Consider the following 22,500-nt stretch of genomic DNA (forward strand, 5'->3'; position numbering starts at 1 on the left):
AAATGTATAAAAAAAAAATAAAACGATGCCTTTCTTTAGTGGTTAGTTCTTAATTAATTTCTGTAATTGGAACAAGTGTTGACATTTAATTACATATGTGAGAAAATGGAAGGAATATACGTTTATATGTTAGTTAAGGCTCTATCACACAAGCGTGCGCAGTTTCAACTTTACCGAAGCGGGGGCGGGGGCGGGTGGGCGGCCGCTACAAAATATGACGAAAATGGTGAAAGAAGCCCGAATGGATGCTCGTTGTACACAGCCTGAAAGAGGACAGAGGCATGCTAGCGAGTTTACTTATTAGATATAAAACAAGTAAAAAATGCGCCGAAGCAGTAAATGAGCCGCGGCTTATAAAACTTTCAGCCACGGCCCCCAGTGGTGGCTTGTCCTATAACGTTATCAGACGCACGATCAAGGCTAACAACCTTAAATGAAAAACAAACTACTGAGGCTAGAGGACTGCAGTTTGGTATGTTTGATGATTGGAGGGTGGATGCTTTACATACCAATTTGCAAAGCACGCCTCAGTCTCGGGCATTCCACTGAGGGGTGAGAGATGTGTATTTCTGGTGACAGAAGTTAACTCTCGACGTGGTTCGGAGGTCACGTAAAGCCGTTGGTCCCGTTGCTGGATAACCACTGGTTCCATGCAACGTAAAAACACCATACAAACGTACCAATTTGCAGCCCTCTAACCTCAGTTGTTTTTAAGATCTGAGGGCGGAGAGAAAAATTGCGGACGGACAGACAAAGAGCCGTCGCAATAGTTTTCTTTTACAGAAAACTGAAAGAGACTGAACTTCGGTGGAGAGTCTGACAATGTCGAGTGATGAATTTTTTTTATTTTCATCCAGCTCCCTGTAATGAGAACGATCGGATCTCTCTCTCTCTCAACGTTTTCATGAAACTTTTGTAAATCATATAGAAATATGTAATGATTCAGTGATAATTAATATATATATATATAAATATATATATATATATATATATATATATATATATATATATATATATATTATATATATATGTATATATATATATATATATATATATATATATATACCTCTCCTCTCTCTCTCTCTCTGCCTACTCCCTCTCTCTCTCTCTCTCTCTCTCGCTGTATATGTCACGCCCTCAATCTCTCTCCACATCGAGGTCAACTCATCTCGCGCCCGGCCGAGTGACAGAAAGAGGAGAATGAAAACAGTTGCGCAAAATGAGACATTCGACTGCAAACTGGTCTTGCAGTAAATGCTCGGTGCCTTATATCGCTGCTTTGGCCGACTTTACATTTGCTGCTTTATGTTGATTTGGGATTGCTCCTTTTTGTTAAAAGTGCTGTTGGTTGAATTGACAGTTGCTGCTTCTTGCAGTCTCTGCTTTTTTTAAATGTGGAGTTGCTGCATTTTGTTGTTAGAGTTTCACTCTCAACTGCGGCTTTTGGTTAAAAGTGCAATTGCTCTTTTTCAATGAATTTGCAATTGCGCTTTTTGATTTACGGTTTGCTGCTTTTCATGAGTTTACGGTTGCGCTTTTCGATGATTTCGTTTGCTGCTTTTCAGAGAGTTTACGGTTGCTGCTTTTCGATGAGTTTACGGTTGATGCTTTTGGTTGAGTTTACGGTTGCTGCTTTTCGATGAGTTTCGTTGAGCTTTTGGTTGAGTTTACGGTTGCTCTTTTCGTAGTTTATTGCTGTTTCGTTAGTTTACGGTTGCTGCTTTTGATGAGTTTACGGTTGCTGCTTTTCATATTTCGGTTTGCTTTTCGTGATTAACGGTTATGTTTTGGAGTTTACGGTTGCTGTTTTCGATGATTTACGGTTTGTGCTTTTCGATAGTTTACGGTTGCTCTTTTCGTGAGTTTCGGTTGATGTTTTGGTTGAGTTTCGGTTGCTGCTTTTCGATGAGTTTACGGTTGCTGCTTTTCGATGAGTTTACGGTTGTCTTTTTCGTTTTCGGTTTGCTGCTTTTTGTAGTTTACGGTTGAGCTTTTGGTTGAGTTTGCAATTCCTGCTCTTGGCTAAATGTGTAAATAATGCAATGGTCGAATCGAATTTCGAATTGGTTAATTCTAATTGCTCTTTTTGTTTTTTTAAATGTGCAACTGGTTGAATTGGTAATTGCTGCTTTTGGTTGAATGTGCAATGCTGTTTTGGTTTAGTCTGCAGTCTCTTATTTTTGTTAGTTATGCAGTTGCTACACGCACGGGTCTCATCCTTGAATGTGGTAGTGACTGATGTTTTGTTTTTTTTCATTTAAAAAGGTTAACTCATCCGGAAGTAAGCAATTTTGGATCACTTCTTTGTAGGGAGACATGAGGTTTTTCTGTGGAGTTGACATCAACCTATAGAATATATATATATATATATATATATATATATATATTATATATATATATATATATGATATATATATAATATATTTATATATATATGTGTGTGTAATATATATGGTATATGATGTATGTGTATATATATCATATATTATATATATATATATATATGATAGATATATATAATATATATATATATATTATATATATATATATATATATATATATATATGTGTGTGTGGTGTGTGTGTGTGTGTGTGTGTAGTGTGTAACATTCAGTAACAGAATATATTTTTACATTCGAGAACATAAAATCGTTTGATTTATATTGAAGATATTTTTGCATGGGAAAATGCAAGATTTACATTTATTTAGGCGTGTGAAAATACAAAAATTCAATAAATTTTGCATTGCAAAATACGAAGTAACTCAAATGACTGCGTGATTTTGTGAGATTGACTAAGGAATCTTTTGTGTTTTGCATAAGCCCCAAGGAAAGATTTATTTTAGTTTATGCATTTGTTAACAGTCTAAAAAAATTTCCATTGAAATTTTCTCCATGAAGGCACGAACGATCAGCCTTCCATCTTGTATATTATTATTATTATTATTATTATTATTATTATTATTATTATTATTATTATTATTATTATTATTATTATTATTATTATTTAAAAATGACAATGAAAAAATAGATTAACAATTCTGAAATGAGTTTTTATATTACATCTTTCCGACATTGCTACAAGGGCTCCATTACTTTAGATATGTACCGAGTATCCAAAAGCCTCAGTGGCGTGATCGGTATGGTGTTGGCCTACCGTCTCGGTGGCCACGAGTTCGATTCTCGGGCATTCCACTGAGGGGTTAGAGATGTGTATTTCTGGTGATAGAAGTTCACTCTCGACGTGGTTCGGAAGTCACGTAAAGCCGTTGGTACCGTTGCTGAATAACCACTGGTTCCATGCAACGTAAAAACACCATACTAAACAAACAGACAAACAAACAAAAGCCCAGATATTAAAAATATTTCCTGCAATATGTTTTCGAATTTGTACCTTCCGGATGAATTTGCCATTCCTGCTCATGGTTAAAATGCATCGGCATTGGGCCACCCGAAATCTTAAATAAAAGTCCTCATAAATTTAAATCTATTAGTATATGAATTCGTGTGATTTGTTAAGATAGTATATTAATTTTCTTGCGCTTTGTTTTCACTTTCGAATTTAAGATTAAAATTGACGCAGTACTTTCTAGAAAGTCAAAGTACGTTTTGTAGTCCGTGATATACAAAAAAAACTTGTAGTGTTATATCAGCAGTGATAAAATGACAAAATTTGATGTCTGTCTCAGTGTTTTAATAAAACAAATTTTCGAAATATCTCCCAAACGAGCAGACAAACAGACAGAGAATTAGTATCTGTCTCAGTGTTTAAAAATAAAAAAAAACTATCTTTGAGACATTCACTAACAACTTCTTTCAAATATCTCATAAACGGACAGACGGACAAAAAACAGATGTACAAACAAATGGAGGTTCAAAAAAATGCAGCTAAACTCCAGAGGATCAAGACTGAACAGTTTGCGCAGAGTCACGAGATCGACTCATTAGAATGCTTCCCGTTATAGCCTATATTTCTTCTCTTTTTTTTTTTCTTGCTCGCTTCTTGGAGGTGTGGGCGCGTGTCTGTGTCTGTGTCTGAGTCCGTGGGTTGGGAGGGGGGGGGGGGGGAAGGGAGGGGCGTTTTTTTTTCTCTCTCGCATACTCCACAGTGGGAAAGTAAACCATTGGCCGGAAGGCTAAGCTCTCTCTCTCTCTCTCTCTCTTAGCAGTCAAAGTTTACGACTGCATTTGATTTTTAATCAAAAGATTAATTCTCTCTCTCTCTCTCTCTCCTCTCTCTCTCTCTCTCTCTCTCTCTTTTCATTTTCAATCACAATTTGCAACTGCCTTTGATTTCTCATCGAAATTCGAATTCATTTTGCCTCTCTCTCTCTCACTCTTCTCATCAGTCAAACAGTTTTAAAAATACTTTAAGTCTCATCCAACGTTTGATCAATTTGCACTCTCTCTATCTCATCTCTCTCTCTCTCTATCTCATATATATATATATATATATATATATATATATATATATATATATATATATATATATTGATGCTCATGATTGGTGCGATGCAAGTTCAAATAGACTAATATTTACATTTCAGTCATTCATTTTCATAATATTCCTCTCAGTGTTTCATTATGACAAGCGTCTGTTTTCGTTATTCATATGGGATCTGATGCCGACCTTTTTGAAAAGAAGGTATTTTTTATATTAAAACCCCTAGTCTTTGGAGGGTATATTTATTATTATTATGATTATTATTATATTATTATTATTATTATTATTATTTATTATTATTATTATTATTATTATTATTATTATTATTATTGATGTCTTTATCATCGCTTCGTAGGCGAGATTTCATTATTATTATTATTATTATTATTATTATTATTATTATTATTATTATTATTATTATTATTGTCCACGAATTCTTAAAAAACAAACCGGAAACAGTCTTAAGCAACAAAATTACCCTTTGGTAAGAAATAAACAGTAACCCAAAATATGAAAACTACATCAAAACAGACAAAAATTCACGAAAAACAAAAATACAAAAACAAATGAACTTACACATAGTTCTTCCGGCGCACCTAACTGTTCGTTTTGGTGGACTGGTAAAAAAAAACTTGAATGATTATATATATATAAAAAATAGCGCTACGTGTAGGAATATTATATTATTATTATATTATTATTATTATTATTTTATTATTATTATTATTATTATCATCGAAAGGAACTTTGTATTAAAAACAACTCCTCTGATGTTGCCATTCTTTTTAACAGATCATGCCTATAAGAGGGTCTATTGCTTTCATGTATTATTATTATTATTATTATTTATTATTATTTTATTATTATTATTATTATTATTTATTATACTAAGAATGAATTTTGTCGTCCATTTTCGATAGTCAGAAATTGTGAAGTGAATTATGGAGAGAATTTTTTTTTCATGATGACGATGTCGAATGGATTTAAAAAGAATAGATACAAAAATTTTTTATATATGATGATGACGATGAATAAGATATGTCGACATCTGAAGAAAACTGGGAAATGGTAAATTACAATGATGTACCTGAGACTGAAAATTATTGACAATCATGTCATGAGAATTGTTGGAAAAAAAAAAAAAAACTAGAATGTTGTGGAAAAAAGAAAATATGCTTATCAATGTTCTTTATAAGAAAAAATACTTGAGGATGTTTAAAAAAAATACTCGGAAGTTGTGGGAAAAAGAAAAATTACTTGAGAATGTTCGAAAAGAAAAGATACTTGAGAATGTTTGAAAAGAAAAGATACTTGAGAATGTTTGAAAAACATTGAAAATTACACGAGAAAGTTGTGGAAAAAAGGAAAGGTATTCGAGAATTGTGGACAAAAATAAAAAGAATACTTGTGAATGTTTCAAACAGGAAAAATACTCGAAAAGAAAAATACTGAGAATGTAGTAGTAAAAAGAAATAGTACTTGAGAATGTTGTGGGGAAAAAATATACTTAATAATGTTGTGGAAAAAAAGAACAGATACCTTAAGAATGACAAGAAAAAAACGTGTATATGACTAAAAAGCTAAACATAGAAAAAAAAACTTGTCTGGCTAATTTTGAATACACTGAAAACGTCAAGAAAAATTATCATCATGTCAAGATACGATATGTAAGCGTGTATGAACTGCTCGCCAGCGCATGCGCACTGGTCCATCTACTAGCATTGCATGCGACGAGGCAGTGGAAGGTTGTTGCAAAGTAACGCCACTGTATATTGCAGTAACGGCGGTGACAATAGTGTTTAGGTGTCATGACGCAATGAAGAGTCCCCCCGTCCCCACTTCCCGTGGTCCAGGGTACGCAATCTCAAAGGCCTTCCCTTGGTTGTTTGGTGGGACGGACTGGGGTCGGGACGGGGGTGGGGGTGGGGGGGGAGCGCTGTGTAGATTATATAGCATTGGGAATAACGTACTCAAGCAGTTAGCGAAAAAATGAACGGAGATTTTCTATAGCCATTGTGTTCGAGAGAGAGAGAGAGAGAGAGAGAGAGAGAGAGAGAGAGAGAGAGAGAGAGAACAGCTACCAACGCTTATATCCTGCAGATTCCCCCCCCCCTCCTCTCTCTCTCTCTCATATATGATTCTAGGGACACAGAATAACTGGAGGTCATTTATTTCAGAACTGCCCTCAACTCAGATTAAGTTGAAGGATGGCTAGAGTTCGTAGGCGCATACTCATCCTTCTGAGGTAATATCCTGGACCTGTAAGGACGTAAGGATAATCTATGCATCCGTTTATCCACTTAAGTTAAATTGCTTAAAAGAGGGATCGGGAATATCGTCAGTCTATTTCCTGTTGTCTCCATAGGCCTATTTGCCATCGCATCTCAAGGATGATTTGATTTGGCTACTTCGAGAGTACACAAAAAAAAAAGGCAGTTATGGTAGTTGATCTCGAAAAATCACTTAATTAGATTTCACAATTTATATACTATGTAGAGACAGTCAAACGAACCGAATCAAAATCGTGATATCATAAACCAGGGATATTACTGCTAAAGCAATTCACATGACATCTAGCGGTAACTCAAGTTAAATTACATTGTTTCTGACAGGGTTCGCAATGATTAAGTGAAACTGATTTGATCAAGTGATTAAATAATTATTGATTTTTTATTAAAAATTCATGAGTTTTATTTTTTTTTATTTGAAAGCAAACAAATTGGAAAATATGGTTTGGAGGTTAATAAAAACTTAGGCATAACTGTGCTGCATCTATTTATTTTTATATAAATAAATTGCAAGTACATACTTTAGGCCAGAACTGGAAACCTAAAAGATAAATCAATAGTAATTCTGTCATAAAATACATTTTGAGGAAAAAAAGGATTGTAAAAACATCTAGAAATAAAAAACAGGTAAAAAATCAAATAAGTGGAAAAATCAAATAAATCGCTAATTTTTTATTTTGTTTAAATAAAAATCACCAACCCTAGTTTCAGATTTCTTCGTAAACGTGGGTTGCAGTTAACCTACCAGGCCCTGTAGTGGGGAGGGGGAGGGGCGTCAGTGCACCTCACGCGGCACATTGTAGGCTTTACTTAAGCTTCTCTGCACCTTCCCTTCGGCCTATAGCTGCAACCCCTATCATCCTTCATATTCTCCTCCATCTTTCTTTCCTCTTGTTTTATAGTGCAAACGTTAGGATTTTTTTTTACTCCTGTTAAGCCTTTCAAACCTTTCTACGTACTCTCAGTTTCTCTGTCAGCGCTGAATGGCTTTTTGGCCTATATTGTTTATCGTGTTATTAGTCCACCTCAGCTGTCTCCTGCAGATTTCAAATGTCAGTCAATTTTAAAAGAGGTTATTAGTTAGGCCCATGCTAAACATTCTTTTGCAATCGTCGGTTTTGAAAGAGAGAGAGAGAGAGAGAGAGAGAGAGAGCAGACGAAACGTGGCATCATTCATGGAGTTAATATAATGATGTTGACACATGAGGGCACGGGAGGGGGAGGGGGAGAACACAAGAGGAGGGAGCACATTTTAGTGTGGGTGTCGTCGAGTATTGTGGTGGGGTGGGGGGCAATGGAAGGGACAAATACCGCAGTGGCAAATAGTTGACCATTTGTGCTCCGCTTCAAATCAATCCCCCTTCCCCCCTCGTCCCAAATCCCGCCCATCTGCCTCCCGCCAAAACCTGCACACGTGCGCCGAGTGGAACCTGCCAGCGGGGTTGGAGGAACCTAAGGAGGTTTTAATTAAACCTCCCAGGAGGAACTCCACTTCATAGCAATTGGCAAGGTCTTACGAAGAAAAGAACTGATTGCTTCTGAAAGCGACTTCCGTCAGGCGCACGTCTTTCTTGTTCCAGATTGTCCCCAGAGTGGCAGGAAGCTTTGGGTCTAGAGAAGAGGTTTGAGACGGAGCCATATGAGGACTTTCAATAACTGTGCATTTTGCGGTTATTTCTTTGCTTGTCTTAAAATACTAGATAAGAACATTTAGTTTCAGAGTTTATAAGTTATTTATTAATTAACGCCTATCTGTAATTCCTTATTTAATGTCTAGTTTGCTCAGACGCTATCAAGTGTTTCCTTTGTGTTGCGTTTGAATAGGTATGCTTTAGTCTATGATATATATATATATATATATAATATATATATATATATATATATATATATATATAGTCTATACTAATATAAGCAGTGTGAAAACAAAACCATATCTGTAACTAGGACTATGCATGCTTAAAATGTTTACATATTGTCTTATCATATTCGAAAACTTCAGTCGCATTTGAAGCAAGACCCGGAAGAGATCACTAAACGTTGTGTGTTGGGGACGTGCGTGTTCGTTTTCGTTTGTTTGTTTCCTGTTATTGTTGTTCTTAATGTTATTGTTATTGTTTCCGGTTAGCTGCTCACGAGACCTTTACTTTGAATCCTAGAAAACCCATTGACACACTTTCCTTGCGCTGACAGAACTTGGCCTTGAGAAGATGAAATGCCCTTATCGGCTTTGTAGGTGAATTTGGCAGTGACCCTCTTGTTAATCTATAGTCACCCTCACGGTCTAGGTATATACCTAGACCGTGGTCACCCTATGGTAAGACAGTGGTCAAAGTAGTGAGAACAATAATGATGGTAACGAGAGAGAGAGAGAGAGAGACTCGTTAGTGAAATTTCTTTCCGTATTCCGTCAGTTATGTGCACTTTTTCACACTTAAACTGTTCTTAGCTATCATCTTCAGTGACGTTGTCAGATGATTTTAGTCTTGTTGTAGTTTACGTTGGCTTTATGCCGGCGTAGGCTCATACTCTTGGGCAGCCCGTAACATTTTCACCTTTTTCAGTACGGTGACGTGTTTATAGTATTACTTCTCTGGTCTTCCTTAAGTGTTGTTTAGAAGTATAACTTCTTTTTGAAGTGTCCAGTGATTTGTTTCCTGATTAAAACACGTAGCACAATTTGAGAATGTACAGGAGATATATCAACAGGATGTCATTGGGCCGTTACGGGCTGCCCAAGAACAAGAGCCCATGCTGACATAAGCCTAGCTTGAACTAGTACCAACAGTAAGAGCAGCACTGAACATGATTACAAGGAGACAAAGATGGCAACAGTGGAAGCTATCGTAAGCTAAGAACAGTTTACGTGAAACTGTTTAGCAACTATAACAAACAGGGAATGGTCACTGCAGGGTCTGTTTCTAATATAATCACATTTCTGCCAATAATGATAATTTTTATGATAATGAGGATAAAAACCATAACCTTTCCTTTTGTGTTGGTCTTGAAAATACAGCTAACATCAACTACTATGTGAAAGTATAACTGTTTTTTTCCATCTGTCCATCCGCCTGTGGTGGTCGCGCCTGGTAACACTGCGTCCCGGGCTTTTAATAGTTACGCTATGTCTAAGTTTTAGGTAAATAAAAGGATATCTGGGCGTACATTTCCAACTGAAAAGTGTTTTAATCATTTACTGTATGCGAATTAGACCGTTATTATTCGAAATAGGATATATTTAAAGCCCGGGACGCAAACACCACAGGCGGATGGACAGAGATGGAAAAAAAAAAAAAAAAAAAAAAAAAGAGTATAGTGTCCTCATCGTCAGAGAGAATGAAAATAGCCGAACTAGAAAAAGGGTGTATTTCATTCTCGTCCCTGGAAAACGTGATTGTTCTTCGGTGTTTTGTTTAATGATAATGGTTATAATTCGAGTGTTCTTCGTGGAGGACTTTACACCCGTGAATCAAGATAGTTGAGGACACTTGTAGGCATCCAACCGTATGCTTATTCAATAAAACCCGGCCTGGGAAGAACCGTGTCAGTGTGTGAAGACACAAGAAATTGCAGGCGGTTGGATGCTGCAATCTATCTATTTATGTATCTATCTATTTATCTATTTATTTATACATCTATTAACCTCCGGTGGGTCTTTTTTTCTTTTTTCTTTTTTTTTTAAGGGTGCGGTTGCAAGCCACATGGTTTTCTCCACTTTGGCGGTTGTTCTGTCACAGTCGACTAGCCATCAGGTACATAATGTCCTTTTTTGGGTCAGTTTGTTTTTCACGAGATGCTCTCAAGTTATTTCTCCCCTTGGTATCGATCCCGGGTCTCACGCTAGGGGAATATATATATATATATATATATATATATATATATATATATATATATATATATATATATATATATATATATCTAGATATCTGATATGTTCTTCATCCACTGGCTGTCATTATTTACTAAGTATACTGTATATGTTTTTAATGTACGATTACATATAACTAGAGTACATTCCGCATCCTTATAAACATCAAGATCATTCTTGTCTGCTTTTAGCCCTCTCTCTCTCCCTATCTGTGTGTGTGTGCGCGCGCGCGCCTACTGCAGCGGCTGATAACATCAGAATTAATTTTTTTTTCTTTTTTGCCGCGTCATGAGACCCTCATGTAACCTCAGCCATGAGGGCAGACCTGATCGTACCCTGAAAATGCCCGCTGTAGTTCATGGCATGTCATTGTTATTAATGACTGTCCTTTCATGGAGAGAGAGAATGACGCCATTCGCGTCGTTGGGCTGAACGGGAAGCCAGTTTTCGTTATGCATTATTTAAAAGGTCTTATAAAAAAGATTAATTGTCGCCTTCGTTAATTCGTGACAACATCTCCGTTTGCGAATCTAACAGTCGAATTCGTTTGGCAACAAAGGAAATAAGTTGCTTTGTTGTATCAAACAAAGCAACCATTTGATCTGGTTTCGTAAACGGCGAATCTAAGACGCAATCTAATTCTCTCTCTCTCTCTCTCTCTCTCTCTCTCTCTCTCTCTCTCTCTCTCATTGATCTGCGGATGTAGTTTTTCCCTTGGTAATGAGCTATTTGAATTTACGAATCATCATCCATACGAAAGGGAATAAAGTAAATTATTGAGCTGAGCCATTTGAATTGACAAATAATTAATGCATACAAAGAAAAATTTAAGTTATTTATTGAGGTGAGCGATTGGGGTATTGACAAAATCATTATTTCACGCGAAGGGAAATAATTTCGTTCATGTATCAGGCGAGAAATATGTGAGGTTAGCGAGCGCTAATCGTGAGGAGGAGAAAAAATAAATAAATCGGAATGTGTCAAATATGTCACGATTACGATCGAAGCAAAATCACGAATGACATTTGAGGGCAGCGGAAATCGCAAGGAATCGTCGATAACACAAGTCTCGAGGTTGCGTAATTAATGCAGGTTGCGTTATCAGGAAGCGTTTTTCGCCTCCTCTGCTGGTGCTGCTGCTGTTGCTGGTGCCCTTCGGGCGTTGAGGAGTCAAGGCAAAACCAGTTAACAAGATGATGTCGACACGACGAAGGAGGGGTGGGTCAGAGTCCCGCCCTTTGGCATATATATATGATGCGAGCTTAATGTACTAATATTGCCTCTGGTGGTATTGCGTTGTATATAGCTTTACTTTTCGATGTCATTACTACTTTTTTTTTTCTAGGATTTTCATTCTCTCTCTCTCTCTCTCTCTCTCTCTCTCTCTCCTCTCTCTCTCTCTCTCTCCCTTATATAAATATATATATATAAATATATATATTATATATATATATATATATTATATACATGCATATATTAAATGATATATTATAATATATATATATATATTATTATGTAATATATATATATAATATATTATATATGTATATAGTTATACCGCCCTAATATATATATATATATTATAATATATATATATAATATAATATTATATAATTATACATCTATATATATATTATATATATATACATTATATATATATATATATATATTATTATACACTATTATAATTACGCATTGTTATATATATAGATGGTGGTGTCTATGTGATATAGTTACTACCTAACTAATAGTTATGATTCCACATCAGCCGTGCATTTGAATGTCTCAGGCCAGTTCCTTTCACGACGCCCCTGATTGGCTGTTTGATAAGCCAATCACAGGGGCTGGGTGAACTCTCAGTCTCTCTCCGAGCGAAGGTTCAACATGGGAGTAGGCGATTTATTGCTTCCACCTTCTCCTGACGGCTCCAGTCATTTTTTTTTTTTTTTTTTTTTTTTTTTTTTTTTTTCAAAGTAATCTTCCAAGGAAAGAGCTGGAACATAACATTCCTGCCTATTGTTGAACTCTCGAGAGAGAGACCGAGGAGTTTCCACCCTGCCTGATTGGAACTAGGTGGGTTATCAACAGCCAATTAGGAGCATCTTAAGGGCGGGCCTAGAAATCAGATGCACGGGTGATGTGAATCTATTATAGTACTAATTTCATTTGCCGTCATGCTGATGTTTTTTTATGACTTTGCTGCTGTTCCTAATGATTTATTTCGCTGCTGTATTGCTATGCAATTCATCGCTACTTATGCTACTTATACTACCTGTTTTATTTCATCATGGCTACCGATGCTATTATGTAATCTGTCAGTGACCGTTGCTCTCTTTGTTGCCAAGTTATGGAAATCACTCAATTGCTATTACTTTTATTCTACTACTCTTATTTCCTAAATGCACACTCATTTATTTGTTTTCTGGATGACTGTGGTTCTTTAGTTTATTGTTTTTTTTTTAAATTATAAACAAAAGCGATTCGTATCAACACAGTCAGTTTAGTAACCATTAACTGAAAACTAGACAGACTCGTATGGATGCAGTGGTCTTCGTTACATTTAACTTAATTATATATGAGCTAGATTTATTTAATGTTTTTTTTATTTTTACATTTTTTTGCCATATTTGCCTCTCATTATCTTTGTTTTCGCAAAATATTACGAATTTGCAAATCGGAATTCATAAATCGTAAACTACGAAAAATGAACACAGTACGAGGAACGTTGTATAGGCCTATGATTATGTGACTATTGATGTTAAGATGTCAGAAAGTCCGGTCCTTTTCCGTAAACAAAATAATGAATCCAAAGAAAATTTATCTTTCTACTCTTTGTTTCCTGTCCAAATGTCTATTTTAAATCTACTAATACTCTTCGCTGACCTGGTAATTTATTCGCTGTTGAAAACAATCAAATTACCTTATAACCTTTCCGACCTTATGTATCCTTCCTGTTCTGCGATACGATCTATTTGATATGTCGTCTGCTATTATCTGGTGGCATTTTCTCTAATGGTTTTAATTGCTCCGTTTAAAGTCGAAAAAAGAAACAGCAACAGGAAACGCGTCTTTGTTTTGGGGACCCAGCAGCGCGTCATTAGCGAGTCGGATCTCGTGCAATGGAAGGAATTCCACTCAGTGTTGCTCGGAAAGAAGGTGACTCACACGTAAGGCTATTTTGCGCTGGATCGTGTTACCATGGTGATGACGTTTACGTGTTCCGGTGACGCAAAATGTTTCGGTGGGCACACTCGTGTTTTGCACGTGATTCTGGAATTATTTGTGTCAGTACGTCTCCAATTCGTCTACGTTCGTTTGTTTTGCGTAAAGGGGTCGTAGGTGGTGCGTAGTTTCGATATGAAAATAACACAAATACCGAGAAAATGTTGCGTTGACGCTGGAATGCTCAGTAGACTTACTGGTGTTTTTCTAAACTGATTCCGTTAATTTGTCCATTTCGTAGTATGCATTTGGCGTGTGTGAAGTCATTTGATAAAAAAAATTCAGTATCGACGAGAAGGCAGCACCAGAGTACAAGAATGAGTACGTAAAAATGAGTGAATGAGTGACCTTATCGGGTCGGGGTGAGGGATGAAGTAGATGACCCACTCAGCGAGCGTAAGCGAAGGCGGGTGTATTCGACAGGCGCTCATCCGATTCCGTCAGTTGAGTCAACGACTAACGTTGTGGACAGACCACGATGGCACCCCCTCGTGTAGAGTTCATTTGTGACTGAATATACAGTGTGATGTGGGACGAGCGCACTAACAAACAAATTTGAAAGGTGAAAAAGGACACCACCGTTCTCATTACAATTTCAGTTTGCAACCTTCAGCTGTGGGAGTTTTCTTGTGTTGCGGGGACAAATGTGGCTTCTATTTCTACGAAGTGCTTTTTAATTTCGAAAGGTAAAAGGATAATGCTATATTTATTTTGCACATAAGTCTTTTCTGTTATAATGTTTGTATATTTTGTATTCGTTTCTTTTTGTTTCATCAGTAATAAAATATATGTAAGTGGCTCAAAGCGTTGCTACACATGGTCTCGTTGAAGTGAGTCTAGTTGTAAACAACACCAGCATTGAATTTATATCCTACTGTTATCGACATCGCTTTATGTCTTCGCTAGACCGAATTATTATTTTTTTTTCCTTTCATTTGATATTGCTTTCTCTCACCTGAAATATAATTTCGCAATGAGGTAATTTTTATGACTGTGGCTTGACATTTTCGTTGCGCAATTAGCATTTTGCGTAGTGTTTCCGGACTGTGGTATGATTTCATTCATGAATTTTTATATTTTTTTTCGTTAAGGATGTTGTACTGACAGCGGTCGAGTGAGGCTACTGCACCGTTTCGTTTTCCACTCTGTGTAATCCACAGTGCTTTCCCTCTCTCTCTCTCTCTCTCTCTCTCTCTCTCTCTCTCTCTCTCTCTCTCTCTCTCTTCTTAAACATATAAATTGTGGTTATTATCGTTGAGTTATTCTTTATAAACATATTCATTTCTGCTTATCCCACGAATTATATCGCAGTGACATAGACCTACATTGTTATGTAGATGCCTATAAAATAGATAAACCTTTGATCTTTATTTATTTTTACCCAGTCAGTCCAACTTATAAAAGTCAAGGTTTTTTGTCCTGTATTTGACTTTGTGTCACGCGTGCATGTTTACTTCCATTAAATCTGTGCTTTCGAGAGTGGCTCACAACTGTTGCTTCTCAAGGAGACAATATATTTCTTCTGAAGACGTAGAGACTCAAAGAGGCTGTATATGGCATATTTATTTACGCAATATATACGTAAATATATTCATATATATATATATATATATATATATATATATATATATATATATATATATATATACACACACACTTTCTATGGAGACCAGAAGCAAATCACAGACGTTTTCCTATGTGAGCCGAGATAGTGAATTTCTCTTATTTCCTCTGTATTTCCATCTCTCTAATCAATGAACCCACCTCTTCTTCAAGTGACAGCAGCTGTATCGTCGCCATTAAAACTCCTCATGCAGTGACGAACTTTTAAACAGCTATGTCCGTCCTGGCCTTTTTTTTTTTTCTTTACAAAACGGGAGGGAAAAAAAAAAAGAATTTGAATGACGTCCATTGTGTTCTGTGCCCCTTGGGTGCATGATGAGCGTAGGGAATCCAGTGTAATTTGTACTAAGTAGACTGACCCTGATCTTTGGCCGCCCCATTTATCAATGTAACTGAAGCATCCTTCGTGAGTTGGCTGGGGGCACAAGTGTGACCAAAAAAAAAAAAAAAAAAAAAAAACTTGTTTTGTTTTGTTCTAGTAGTTTATGCTGTGACTGGCTAACGCTGCTCTCTCTCTCTCTCTCTCTCTCTCTCTCTCTCTCTCTCTCTCTCTCTCTCTCTCTCTCTCTTTTCGGGTTCATGGTTATTAAAATTAGCAACTTGATATCCGTTTAAATGAGACATATTTCTTTTCCTTTTCTGAAATCACCCATTTTTATTTTCTTATTTATTTTCATTTTATTTTTTTATTTTTTTATTTGTATTTTTTGTTAAGCAATTAAGGGCAACGATGTCTTTAGCATTAAATCAGAATCTTATTATTTTCTTTCATTTCTTTTGTTTTGTAACATTTGAATAATCTTTGCAACAAATGAATAGCAGATTTTATCACAAATACTTTTCAGCGAGAAAACCGCACGTTCTCAAGGCTTTTGCAATCGAGATAATTTATTCATTACGTCAATTAACGTGAAACCGAGTTCTCTCTCCATTAACCAGACAAAAAAGAATGAAGATATTACGAAATGACAAAACTATATTACTATTTCAAAACGCAATTGTGCTTGCTTAGTCTGGCAGACCGGGCGTTTTCTGAAAACTGTGAAACTTTTTTTTCCATCGTTGTTGGAACATTTAGGTGGATTTTGCATTATTTGAATTACTGAGAAAATGGTCCCGATATTAATGGCTGGTTTGAAGGGTATTTTTTCTTCCCCCAAGAATGATATCCAGGGTCAGCAGTGGGTTTGTGGGGCAGATTTGTGTATAAATAGATATATATATATATATATATATATATGTACATATATCTACTTTATATATAAATATATATATATTACATACATAGATACATACATATATATATATATATATATATATATTATATATATATATAATATGTATATATATATATATATATATAGGGTGTACATAAAGTCTCAGTACCATTCTGAGCGATAAATACCTGTAAAGGTATTGGGATTTTATGGACACCCTGTATATATATATATATATATATATATTATATATATATATATATATATAGAGAGAGAGGAGAGAGGAGAGAGAGAGAAGAGAGAGGAGAGAGAGAGAGAGAGAGAGAGAGAGAGAGAGAGAGAATGTATGCATGCATACGTGCATTAATCGATCCCTTATTCTACCCAATAATTGCCAACACTTCAGCCAAACGCTTGTGTAAGCAATCTCCATTTATCTCACGGGAATCCAGGTTCAGAAGCTCCTAGCTCCGGATGCATTCCTTCTTGACCTCGGAAGATCATCATAGTCTTCTGGTCTCGTTCCCTGATCCTTGCAGGCTCCCAGATAGCGATTTCTAGGTTTTAGACTTACGCAAAACACACTACTTTCTCTTCACGGCCTTTAGGTCAAGAGATTTGTCCTTAGTGAAGTTTAGTAACTGGCTGTACGTATGTGTGGGTGTGTATGCGGGTGATGTGGGTGTGTGGTTCTTTATTATGCTTTCTTCTCCGAAGTGTATGTTTAATATTGTTATTAATAATTTTGTACATCGGCCTGCTCTTAGCAGATACCAGCCTTGAAGAAAAGAGCATAGCTAGAACTGAATAGATCGTGTATAAAATCAAGTCCACTGTTGCTACCATGTATTTATTTATTTATTTATTTATTTATTTTTTTTTACCACCAACATGCAATAAATACTTGTAATGGTACTGTGACTTTATGTACACCCTTTATTATTATTATTATTATTATGTGCTTTTTTGCTAACACCTCCGTTGCCATTGTTTTTGTAAAATTTCAATAGCTGATGAGTTAAAAGCGACGGTTTTTTAATTGGGAGAATATTTAGTACTCTTAATTCAGCTCTCTTCTTCTAATTTTCTGTGTATGTGGTTCACCGCTACTTATTATTATTATTATTATTATTATTATTATTATTATTATTATTATTACTTCTTACATATGTCACTTTGTTAAGTAATGTGCCCCATACACACTGTTGTAGTTCTCTCTCTCTCTCTCTCTCTCTCGTCTATGTGATTATTCCCACCCACATAATTCGTAGCTCTCAAAACCCAGCCTTGTCAGCCTCCCATTTTCCGTCACGGCTCATAAATGTGATATTAACGAGTTGACAGGATTGTGAAAGTTGGTGGCGGAGAGAGAGAGAAAGAGAGAGAGAGAGAGCCCTGCCATCCATCCCCGGATTGGTGGCGACTATAAGTCCTCTTAGCTGAAAAGCTGTTTCTCTACCTCTGTTGGAGTCATCCTCTCTTGTTTGTCCTTTGGAGGATAGTGACCTTATGTAAACAGTGCCCTCAAACCTTGGGCGGTACCGATACCCTTTGTCCTCATGTGTTTGAGGTCCTTTATACTAAAGCACCCTGCGTTTATTTATCATTTGGTCATATGTTCAATGATTTTGTATATTATTTGTTTAATAATTATATATATGTTCAGCTTTCTTGAATATTTCTTGTTGTATATATGCATTATTTCTCCTTTGCTCTTTTCATTTTCACCTATATTAACACTTGATTTCTTACGGACGAATATATGCATAGAATTTTGGTAGTGAAAATGGGCCTTGTCTTATAGAAACTATCTTTAACAATAACTTGATGATGCTGCCTATGTTTACTTCTGGCATCTGTCTAAATTGAGCTTCTTTTTTGAATCAAGGTTAAACCTGAACTCTTTGCCCTGCCACTGTCTTTTAACATTCGGAAGCTAGCAGTTATTTAGTAATAACTCTCGAAAACTACAGGAGTTCAAGATTGACTCTTGAAAGCTTCCTGGTTTAAGCATTAACTCTTGCAAGTTATCGCAGTTTGGCGATCAATCTTCGAAGTCACCTAGATATGTCTTCAACTTTTGAAAGCTTCTTCCCGGACGTCGTATGAACTTTGGTTCACACTAATAAATGTTGTCGCGCCGCCTCTATCACAGGAAACGGCTTATTGGCGGAAAGGCAGTATAGTAATCGTTTTGTTTGCTTTGCCATAAGCATCCGCGAACGGAGAGTTGCTTCAGATGCCCTCTCATCCTCGTCGTTAAGAGCGGGAAGTGATCATCTCCTTAGATGATGACTGAGTGGTTGTGAAATTGGGGGAAGGGGAGATCCATGCGTTGATAAAGAAGGCGACACTGGAAGAAAAGAAGAAGCTGTAGCAGTGTTGATGTTTAAGTAACAGGTGCATAGATAGAGGAGTAGAAGGAGGCACTACAAAAGACAAGAAGTTATATGAATATTCACGTGGTCGTTGTAGTCACTCGAATAAGGCACTCGAATATCTGCATATAACTGTTAGGAAGTACAAGTTTATCTGATAAGTGAACAGTTCTTTCAGTAAGACTTATTGACAGAGAAGTAGACATAGCACAGCCACTAAAAATGGAATGCTTACGAAGCAAAGTTTTACGAATGTAAAATCCTTAGTGGGGTAGTGCCGTACGTGCACTTCATGCGTTGCACTGTAGGCATTACTTAAGGTTCTTTGCAGCGTGCCATCGGCTCCTAGCTGCAACCCCCTTTCATATCTTTTTTTCCCATCTTCCTTTCAAAACTCCTTTGCTCTCAATTTCCGTTTCAGCGCCGAATGACCTTAGAGGTCCCAGTGTTGTCCTCTGGCCTAAATCCCATATTCTTTTCCATTCTATTCTTTACGAATACAATAAACGAATTAAATCCTGTTCTTTGCGATGCCAAGTATACGCCAGACAGCGAACACATTAGGAACCCACGGATTATGTGACGTAAGAAGTATTCCTTTCAAAATAAGAGCCCATTAGCCGTGTCATAATAGCTATTGGTTTCCTTTTAGACGAGACAATTACCTAAAGTATGACGTACCAATTGAGTTCTAAAACGACATGCTATTATCGGAGGATTTTATTTATTTCTCGTACTTGAATAATCCATTTGAAGTTGAAGGCCATTCTTTGTCACATTTAACCGATCAATAATTGAAGGTTTAGAATTCTTCAAGTTTTTTTTTTTTTTTTTTTTTTTTTTTTTTTTTTTTTTTTTTTTTTACAAATAGATACTCTGTTTTGTGGTAGTTTTCATAGGCAGTCAGTTTACTTTCTGTTCTTTCCGTAATGTGCGCAGATAATAATAATAATAATAATTAATAATAATAATACACTTTTTTTATCTAGTCATATATAGTTAAATAAAACACTAAAACAATCATGACATCTCACTTTCCATGTATTGAACTCTAATTTTGAGAAATTAGAACCCCAGCGAATGTAGTCTTGTGTAGCACAAAAAAAACAAGCCCTGCATATTTCATGCTTGTTTTTAAAAGTGGTGTAGTGGGTGGGATGGGGTGGGGATTGGGTGGGTGGTTAGCTGGAGTTTGAAATGATCCTCGTAACAGGTGGGGAAAGGTACGGGTCCCATTCGCGTCCTGTTCTCAAACGATAATTTGAAGACGTGTTTAGAATGATAGGTATGAGAAGATTCAGTATTGTAGTGTTTACCTGACGTGTGTCTGGTTTAGCTGTCCTCAAATTTCTATAATAAAAGTTCAGTGAAATTTTGAGTTGGATCCTCACCACAAAGGTGCTGTAGGTTTATATGATACGGTGGTGATGGGATGTGAATGTAAGCAAATGTTATTGTTCTTACTGGCACTGAATTTCTGTCTTCTGTTCAAAAGATTGTGTTTATATGTTCGTAAAAAAAAAAAAAAAAAAAAAAAAAAAAAAAACTTTAGTGTTGTGTGTGTGTGTTTTTTTTTTGGGGGGCGGGCCTCCTTCGGAGTCCGTCTCTCGCCCCCTACCAATTTTCCATTCTGGATTTGTCTAGATAAACCATAATGCTGCTCGTCCTATGGTCTACAAATTTAAAACAAATTAGGAAAAAAAATTACCAATGCTATATTTTTTTTAACAAAATTTGAGGGAGATGGGTTTCTGGTTCCTCGAAGGAAATCATGAAGGAACGATTTCGTTGTTCTGTATGCATTATTAAAATTTGAGATGATAATTAGCTTTATCCCTTGATTATTTGTTCAATAATCATTTATTAATTGATTCATTTACTGTTTAATTGTTGCACACGTATTCGTGCGCTTAAGTGTTTGGTGATTTATTAATTTGCGCTTATATCTATATTTCATTATTTATTAATACACTCACTCATACATTCATTCTGCCATTCAATGAATTATTAATGCATTCGGGCTCAAGGTAATCGAATGATCGCCGGAGATTTTGCAATCCGGGAGTAGTATAGGCCTTTAAGCAAACGAGGAGAGAAACACCATACGAATAGAAAGTAGACTTCGATCTCACCAGTTCTAGACGGACGGATGTTCACCTTGTTCTTGGACGACTCGGGATTAGGGCCGGGGGTGTGAGGGGGTGTCAGAATACCGGGTTAGGGTCAACACTTTCTTGTATGGCGATGCATCTCAGCGGGTTAGAAGGACCAGTACTCCCAACTAGGACCTACTGCTCCCGACGAAGGAACAGCTTTTTCTTCCAAGGGACAGTTACCCCAGACGAAGTGGCAGCGTCTGCTTCGAAGGGCAAGTGACTCCCGACGACGGAGCGGCGTTTCCGGCGAAAGGCCAGTTACTCCAGACGAAGGGACAGTGTCTGCTTCCAAGGGACAGTTATTCCCGACGAAGGGACAGCGTTTTCTTCCAAGGGCAAGTTACTCCCGACGAAGAAACAGCGTTTGCTTCGAAGAGACAGTTATTCCCGACGGCGGCGTTTCCTTCGGAGGCCCAAGTATTCCCGACGAGGGGCGGCGTCTCCCTCGAAAGGCCCTTTCGTTCTAAGTATCTGACGGATCCAAGTACCTACCATGTTGGGCTAATCCCGAGGTGTGGAATTTGAACTCCCATTTCCAGTTCGTACCAGAAATCGATCGAGATTCGCGGCAGCTGGACGTGGTTTGGCAAGCTGAACAGAGGAGCTGGTGCCGTATGTTGTTCCGAGGACGCCTCTCGAAAGGGCGAGGTCACTTTCGACGTCACTAGGTGAAGCGGCGGCGCCACATGACCAAACTGCTCTTCTGGCATCTTGGGAGGTTCTCGCTACCGAGGACGGCGGCTTCAAGAAGCAAGATAATAATAATAATGATAATAATGTCCTATTGAAAGGTATTGCTGTATCAGCTGCATTTAAAGATATTGCTGATGCAGCAATATCCTTCAATAAGACTTGTTTGAAAGAGGGTCTCCTTCCAATAAAGAATAATAATAATAATAATAATAATTAAGAAGTACTCGTAGTAGCATGAGTGGTTTTTCCATACAACACTGGGTTTGTATCTCCAATATTAATAATAATAACAATGGTACTAAATAATGATAATAATGATAATAATAATAATAATAATAAACTTTCCTTAGCTAACACAATCTCACATACAAATCCAGACTCTCTTGTAACCCTCACATTGACTTATGATGCCTCCCACCTAGGTCCCCCCCTCCCCCTAAACGACACTTACCAAATCGTGTAGAGAGAGAGAGAGAGAGAACGCAGGTGAAAGTTATCCAGCTAAAACGTGTAATTAAATAACAATGAATAGCTTTATAATGGCGCCCATTTAGGGAGCTTGCAATTGCTTCATTCTCTGAGCGAAATTGGTGACAGTCGAAAGAGCCTTTGGAAG

At 36.8% G+C, this 22,500-nt stretch overlaps 1 protein-coding gene across 6 annotated transcripts in view; it reads left to right on the forward strand.

Moving 5' to 3' along the window:
• The window catches only part of LOC135217118 (uncharacterized), a 163,177-nt gene that overhangs the window by 67,825 nt on the left and 72,852 nt on the right, over nt 1-22,500 (forward strand). For 4 of the 6 annotated variants that reach the window (XM_064252820.1, XM_064252825.1, XM_064252822.1 and 1 more), the window contains exon 1: nt 14,241-14,503. The exons of the other annotated variants lie outside the window; for them this stretch is intronic. The gene's annotated coding sequence lies outside the window, so the exon portion shown is untranslated. Of the gene's footprint in view, nt 1-14,240; nt 14,504-22,500 lie in introns of those variants that run through there. 6 annotated transcript variants of the gene reach the window in all.

This window comes from Macrobrachium nipponense, chromosome 7 (genome assembly GCF_015104395.2).
Source record: "Macrobrachium nipponense isolate FS-2020 chromosome 7, ASM1510439v2, whole genome shotgun sequence".
NCBI classification, from domain to species: domain Eukaryota; kingdom Metazoa; phylum Arthropoda; class Malacostraca; order Decapoda; family Palaemonidae; genus Macrobrachium; species Macrobrachium nipponense.